Below are 8,260 nucleotides of genomic sequence, written 5' to 3' on the forward strand. Positions count from 1 at the left end.
GTTAATTATTGAAACTGTCCTACCAATTTGGTTTGAAACTGTCTCATTGCTATTTGTTTATCAATAAAATTATGGGGAAAAAATAAAAAGTATAATAAAAGTAAAATAAAAAGAAAGTTATTATGGGAGCAGTTAATCCTTAATTTGTTTTGTCTTCTTTTTTTGTATTTTTTTCCTTTTTCTCTCTTCTTACTTTCTTATATATTTTTTCTTTCTTCTTCCAATTTTGCATGTACAGATCTGCCAACAGGAACAACTCAACTGAAGACAACACTGCGCAATACAACAAATACTGTGAAATTCATATTATTTTGTTTAGTGAAATTCTGGATCATTTGTGATTTCTCTGTTTTAGTATTACTTTGTACTCCTTTAAAAAATAAAATAAAAATTAAGAAAAGAAAGTTACAACGGGAAATGTATTCTTTTGGATGAACCATCGCTCAAACTATTCATTTCTACAGACTTTGGTGACTGCGTAGTAGCTGACAGGCCCGAAAGTGCCTACTCCTTGCCCTGGAATTGACCTGTATCCATGCACGGCACCTCGTGTTAACTTATCTCTTTCTGGACAGCGGGCAGGCTATTTGGAGTATGCAGAAAGAGAAGCAAGGTCTTTGCTGTCATATCCTGCCTTGTCCTGAGTGAAGATCTGGGTGCTCTGAAGGTTTGTCCCCAGGGCAGAAAGAGAAGAAGACAGCACTTCTCCCCTGGCCCTGGCTAATCAAGCGCCTCTGTGTGCTCCAACAAGAGGTTCTTATTCAGATGAATAAATGTGTAGAGAGGCAAAAGGCCAGGACTTATGGGCCCAAAAATGTGTAAGATTTATGGGAGCTGCTGGGTAGAACACTGCTGTTTTCGTGAACTGGACCAAACACTCTCACTCCAGGCTTTCACCAATAAAATAAATACCCTCAGGTGTCCACCGAGCTAGGAGGACCAGCTTGTAGCCGATATCACTGCCAAACCACTCACTGGGAACTTAACAAATGAGTCCTTTAGCTTTCAATCCAGGGTGAGAATGTGCACTAAAGCAGGAGACGAAGGCTTGTTTTTGTCCTTTTCCAACAGGGTCTCACTATGCAGTTCAGGCTGGCTTGAGCTTGCAGTGATCCTCCTGCCTCAGCCTTTGGAGTGATGGAATTTCAGGCGTGTGCCGCCACACCTGGTGGCTACTGCTTTTTAAGAAGAAATAGTAATTCCTATTTTCTGAATTTTTCAGGAATTCAAGAAGGTTGTTTTTTGTTGTTGTTGTTGTTGTTGTTGTTACCTGTTATATGAAAGCATTACTCCTGTGCAGTGAGCAGGACCAAGATTCATGCCCCCATGAGCATTCTACTCAAGTATTGAGGTGATAAGGGATTCCAAAACATAATGCAGTGTGTGCTAAGAGATAGCCAGTATGACAAAAAAAGAAAACAGAAACCAGATTAAAGAGGATTTGGAGGGGGCAAGCTGTACTTTTACACAAAATTGTCAACATAGGACTTACTGGGAAGATGATGTTTGAACAAAGACTTAAAGATGTTGAGAGGATCAGACAGGTAACCTCTGGGAAAGATGTACAAACAGCCAGGCAGGAGTATGCCTGGTATGTTTAAAGAAGGTCACTTGGACAGAGATAGGAAGGGTTGAGCAGGACCCATGTGGGCTTATAGGCCATCACAGGGGCTCATACAATGGAGACTTTAATGCTGAAACTACCAGAAGTTTTGTTTTGTGTTTGGTTTGCTTTTATTTTGTGAAAAGATACGAGTTTCTAAATCATCTGAGCTGGGACTGAACAGGAGATCTTCCTGGCTCAACCTTCCAGAGTGTTGGGATACAGGCACATGCCACCCCGCCCGGCTTACTATTAGAGTTTTGAACAGAGGTGTGAGGGCGGAGTTGCCAATTGACCATAGGACAGCAAGTATGGAACTAGGACAACCAGAAGCAGAGAAAGTACTGCAAGTGGGGCAAGTTGTTTAGTTGGTGTTTAAAACCAAAGGTTGGCCAGCATCACCAAGGAAGCAGAAAGGGGTGACTGAGAAGAGGACCAGGGACTGTGCTCTGGAGCACTCAAACAGCAGGGCATTGGGCAAAGAGCAGGACTCTGCAAAGCAACCAAGATACAATGATCAGCACCACTGGAAAATCCTGAATGTTAAATTGTGGAAACCATCAGGTACCAAAGAGAAGAAAATGTCAACTATGTCGAGCGTTATTGAGAGGTTGAGAATTGACAGTGTTTACAACTTGGAGATCACCAGTGATTTTGCTAACAAAAATGTTTTGGAGTGATGGAGAAAAATCCAGATTGAAACAGATTTATAAAAAGAGTGGGTACACTCACTATATGTAAATTATATCTCCACAAAGTTAACTTAAAAGCCCACTGGTGCAAGCCAGGTATGGTGGTACACACCTGTAATCCCAGTGCTCAGGAGGCTGAAGGAGCAGGATCTCTGTAAGTTTCAAGGCCAGCCTGGGCTATTTGGTAAGCTCAAGCCTCCCTCAAAAAAAAAAAAAAAAAAAAAAACGCCCAAATGTGGGAAGGGAGTTCTAAAATAGGATAACCAGAATTTGGAAATGAAATAAATGTTATCCATCCATTTTTGAATAGAAAAAAGTTTATGGCACATTTATTTGATGGAATACTGGAAACTAAGCAGATGTTCACCAACTACTGAAGGTCAAATTGGGAACAGGGACTGTATTAAAGTTTTGGGCTGGGGAGATAGCTCAGTAGAATAAGCACTTGCCTGGCAAGTGCAAGGTCCTGAGTTCAATCCCTGGTTACTGCAAAACAAACAAACAAACAAATAAATAAATAAATAAATAAAGTTTTACTGGAACACAGCCTTGGTGATTGGCTTAACTTTTTTTTTTTTTTTTTTGCTTAATTATTACCTATGGGTGTTTTTGTGATCTATGGCAGCAGAGTTAAGTGGCTGTGACAGCCTTTATGGCCCACAAAGCCCTAAGTGTTTCCTATCTGATCTTTACAAAATTTGCTAATTTCTGGATCTCTAACAAAATAGATCCATTTCCTTAATTTAATGTCAAGAGAAGCAATCTGGGTGCAACAGAACTCATGCTATTCATATCCATTTGTGCAAAATTCAACAGCAAATATGAGTTTATGGCACTAGAAGTAAAAGCAGTGTTTCCCTCAGGGCTAACTGAGCAAGGCCAAAACAGGAGGAGATTCTAGATGCTCAGCAAGTTGGGCGTCTCGACCCCAGTGCTGCTTAGCAGGAGTGTTCACTCTGTGAAAACTAGCTGAACACCCAGAATGCTGTATGTTTCTTAATGTCTAAACTTTTACTAAAAATTAAAAATCGTAAGGGAAGCTGGAGACAAGCATTTAGAGCAGAGTTTAATGAAGTTTAGCAGACAGGAGAAAAAATGAAGGGTAATTCACAGAGAGGATAACTTTAAAGATGAGAGAGAGAGAGTGAGAATGAGAGCTAGCGAGCGAGCAAGTGAGAGAGAGAGAGAGAGAGAGAGAGAGAGTGTGTGTGTGTGTGTGTGCATGTGTGCGCTTTGAGAAAGGATTCTACCATGTAGTTCAAGCTCATCTTGAACTATGGCTCTGCCTCAACCTCCGAGGTGCTGAGATTACAGGCATGTGTTACACGCTCAGCTCAAGGAAAGTTTATTTATTTATTTATTTATTTATTTATTATGTAGCTAGTACAGGGTCTACAGGGTCTCACTACACAGATCAGACTCATAATGATCCTTCTGTGTTCAGCCTCCCAAGCACTGGGATTACAGGCACATGTCACTATGCACAGTCTCAACTGCCATCTCAGTGCTGGGTCCTGCATGGCATGCTGGGGATGGAACCCCAATCCCTGTACCTGCCTAAGCAGGCACTTTAGTCAGCTGAGCTATCTGGCTGGTCCCAGAAAAGTTTTTTTGTTTAACTTCTAAGATGCATAGAATGTTTATATACTGAAGAAAAGGAAATAAAAGAGTTAGTGGAGAAAGAGAAGAAGACTACAGGGGTGAGGGCTTGAGCAGGGTAGAGGGCATGTGTTCCGGTGCACAGGTAGAGGGCCTTGGGCCAGAGCACAGGGAACTCATCCATAACATCAGCACATCTTAGATAATTGAGGCCTGGGGGCTCCTATATGCTGTAAAGAATAATTCTTGATTACCAAGAGATTCCTTGGTAATCTCCTCGCAGCAGTTCCCTGGTTGCCTGATCTTGTTAGACATGTTTGCAGAGATGTCATGCAATATTCAATATGCATCTTAGAATGAATGCAGTGTATTTTCTGTCCTCCCATTAGATGGCACAAAGCAACTCACAGCAGCTAATGTGATGGTACAGGGCCCTTGCAACCGCAGTAGCACTGTAACCAAAGTCTCTGCGCTCAGCAGCTGTCACTGTAAATCAAGTGGCCAAACTAACAGCAATTTAAACCAAGCTTGGTGGTACCAGCCACAGCACTCTGGGAAGCTGAGGCAACAGGACCACAAGTTCAAGCCCAGGATAGACATTTTAGGGACTTAGCAAGACCCTGCCTCAAAAGAAAGAATAAGAGGCTGGAGAGATATCTTGGTGGTCTAAACACCTGCCTGGAAGGCTCAAGGACCTAGGTTCAATCCCTGGTACCTGAACCCTGGGGTAAGCTGTGCCCACTACCAAAACCATGCATGGTAGCTCACACCTGTAATCCCAGCACTGGGGAGGCTGAGACAAAAGGATCACTATGAGTCTGAGCTGCATAGCGAGACCCAGTACCAAACGGATAAATTTAAAGATAGATAAATAGATAGATAGATACATAAATACATACATAGAAACATAGATTTATAGAGAATAAAAAGGGACCAGAGATGTAGCTCAATGTGAAAGTTCTAGGTTCAATCCCCTGTACTGCAATAAATAGAAACAATAAATAAATAAGCAAATAATAGAAATTTGTCTTAACTATTCTGGGATGCAGAGACTCGGGAACAAGATGCTAGAGGGGTGGCTCCTTTTGAGAGCAGTGAGAATCTTGTGTGCCCCTCTCCTAGTGCCTGGTGACTTGCTGGCAAGCTTTGGTATTCCTCGACTTGTAGACCAAACACTCTAACTTCTACCCTCATGTTCACACTCTCTGTTTCTATCCACGCTTCTCCTTTCTATAAAGGCACTAGTTATATGAAATTGAGGGTAACCGCCACCGGTATGACCCCATCTGAACTAATCACATCAACAACAACCCTATTTCCAAGTGGGGTCACATTCTGAGGCCTTGCGGATTAGGGCTTCCATGGGTAGATTTGGGAAAACAAAGTTCAAGCCATGAATCTTGTAATGCAACAATTATGGTCAGCCTTGCTGGTAACAAATTGGGCGACGAGCGACAAGCCAGGATTGGAGGGTCAATGGGACTGAGAGGATCTTCCTTTTCCAATGCCTGATGCACTCTCATTTGAATCTGTTGTGTTTGAATCTGCTCTGTTGAGAAGTCTTTGGACTTCCTAGAAAGAGTAGGGAGTAAGACTGGAAAGGTAAAGACTAAAAAGATTTTCTCTAAAACAGCCTTTTGACAGTTTGGCCCAGGACCACAAGTATCAAATACACATTTGTTTTTTATAACATAAAGGCCAAGTGTGGTGGTACACACCAATCTCAGCACTTAGGAGCCTGAGGCAAGAGGATCTCCGCAAGTTCGAGGCCAGCCAGGTTGCAAAGTGAATGCAAGGCCAGACTTAATTGATAGCAAAACCCTATCTCAAAAAGACAAAAAATGTAAACATAGCTTTCCCAAGGCTCCGACTCTGCAAGCCCAGAGCCCAGGGATCCGCGTGTTCACAAGCTTCCAGGTGACTTGGACATCAAAACTTTGACAAAGACTTCTATGAGGAGTGAATGTCTCATGGTGTGGAAAAATTGAAACAAGGCACTGGGTTGGATCAATATAGAGCTTTGCCATCAAGACAGAGTGGACAGAATGGAACCCCTGAGCTCCAAGCTTCAAGGGCCCATAGTGACTGTGGAGAGCACCTGCTCATTTTCTAGACAAAATAAAACCCAGAAATGGAAAATCCAGGACATTCTGAGTACTTAAGAGTAGAGAAGCAAAAAAAAAGACTTAAATATAATAAGAGGATTACAGTGGATCAAATGAAAAGAGAGAAGAGAAATGTGAGCTGTTGCCCTCTAAGCCTGTGTCTAGACTAGATAGATAATGTCTCCTTGTCCCTTGGGTCACAGGGACCTGAGGCAGCTCAATGTGAGCGTCACCAGGAAGCCATCCATGTCCACACTCACGCGGCAAGCCCATGTGCCTGGCACAGGTATTTGCTCACAGAATAAAGAATATGTCACCTTTATTTTTCTATTATTATTATTATTATTATTATTATTATTATTATTAGAATACTGGGGCTTGAACTCGGGATCTTGTGTTTGCCAGGCAGGTGATTATGCCACTGAGCTATCTCCCTGGCCCCTAATACATCACCTCTCAACGGTGTGTGTGTGTGTGTGTGTGTGTGTGTGTGTGTGTTTGGAATTCAGATTTATTGATTGCCATGCTACTGACTTTTAAAATGATAGGAAGCTGACTGCAAGAAAGGGAACTGGTGATTTTAAGTTAAAATTAAGCTAATGATACAAGTACATCACCTCCAGCTTCGATCCCCACATCGCCACAGACTGTGCAGAGATGGTTTTTGTGAGCAAAGTTCCAGAACTCTGAGATCCAGGGTGCTGCAGACCTCTCCTGCAAGGGTCCTTCACTTTGGGTCAGTTCCTTGGGCCAGAGATGAAAGTGCTTTCAAAAATACTGCCACGTGTCCAGCATGGTGTCTTTGCTTGCGTCCACGTGTTGAGTTGGAAGCCAGTACACCCAGCAGTGAGAGACTTCCCTGCAGCCCAACTGAAAGGCCATCGTGTGGTAGTCCTCAGATCCTTCCATAGGTTCACTGACCACATTTTTAATGGCGCCCCAGGGCATTTTCTCCTTCCACTCTTTAGTGCTGATCCACAGTTGGTCCTGTTCTAGCTAGAAGGTGAGCCTCGCTTTTCCCCCAGACTTGTTGTGCATGCCGGGGAGAGGGACTGCTGGCAGGCGCTCTTTCTGCCTGCAGAGGGGCTCCTTCTTGTTCTCTTCAGCCTTCGCATCCTGCTGCAAAGCATCTCTGGGCATGTTTCCTGCTAAAACGTTGTTTATCCGGGAGCCATGGTCTTGGGCCCACCGGTCACTTTGATATCCCTGAAAGTCTTGGCTTCAGGGATGAGCGCCTGATGCATGACCTTTTGCATGGTGGGTGGGAGTCCTGCAATAGAGTGAATCTTCTGCTTCAGCTCGGAGCCTGTGCTGGCCAGAGGAGCCTTCACGTCGCTCTCGGTCTTGTTCCAGATTATCCTCAGGTCCACCAGCTCCAGCTCTGGCCCGGCGCCGCTGCTCGTGTCCTCGGCGTTGCTGACCGAGGCCGGGCCACCGACTCCCCAGCAGGCTGCGCTGGCCGGCTGCAGGCTGCCACGCGCGTCGCGGCTTCGGCCTCCACGTAGTTGGGCGGTCGCCTCGGTGCCCGTGGTCTTGACTTCGGTGTCCGTGCCAGAGTCCTCCACGTCATCCGGGGCCCCGGCCGCCGCCAGGGTGATTGTGTACAACACCCATGGCTCCCTGAATGGTTATTTTGCTGGGGCTCGGTTTTCTTCCTGGCATTACACTATCCTAAAAATTCTGAGATCTATAAGAGCTCCAAAGAAATAGTTTCCATGTGTGACTAAATTAATTGATGGCTTTCAATTAACTGCAGTTCTTCTGCCGTTAGACTTTATGTGTATAACAATTTATATCTGCATACTTCTTTATTGTACTATCAGCTTCTTACCCAATTTAGTGTTCAGAATAACCCTGTAGCAGGTATTGCCCTCACTGGGCAGATAGTTTAAAGACAAAGATAGGATCAGGCCCTCTGATGATGATAAACCTTGGTGACTCCCCACTGTCCACCCACTGCGTTTAATGGGAAATATGTTTTAAATTCATAACCTAAAAGAAAAGGCGGCAGCTTGTACAAAAATATACTCAACAGCTTTATTCTTTTTTTCGGAACTGGGGATTGAACTTGGGCCCTTGCGCTTACCAGGGAAGCACTTATTCTACTGAGCCGTCTCCCTGGCCCCAACAGCTTTATTCATAATATAAAAATTTAGAAGCCAACCAAAGCCCAACAGTAGAGGACAGCCCCAGGCACTGGCACATGCCTGTAATTCCAGCACTCAGCAGACTGAGACAGGAGGATCAATGTGTATTTGAGG

General features: G+C 44.0%; 1 pseudogene; it reads right to left on the reverse strand.

Annotated features, from left to right (window-relative positions):
- Positions 1 to 6,767: 6,767 nt before the first annotated feature.
- On the reverse strand, positions 6,768 to 7,621 carry LOC101567872 (annotated as a pseudogene).
- Between the last annotated feature and the right edge of the window lie 639 nt (positions 7,622 to 8,260).

The sequence above is a fragment of the Octodon degus genome, unplaced genomic scaffold, assembly GCF_000260255.1.
Source record: "Octodon degus isolate 3935 unplaced genomic scaffold, OctDeg1.0 scaffold00047, whole genome shotgun sequence".
Classification (NCBI taxonomy): domain Eukaryota; kingdom Metazoa; phylum Chordata; class Mammalia; order Rodentia; family Octodontidae; genus Octodon; species Octodon degus.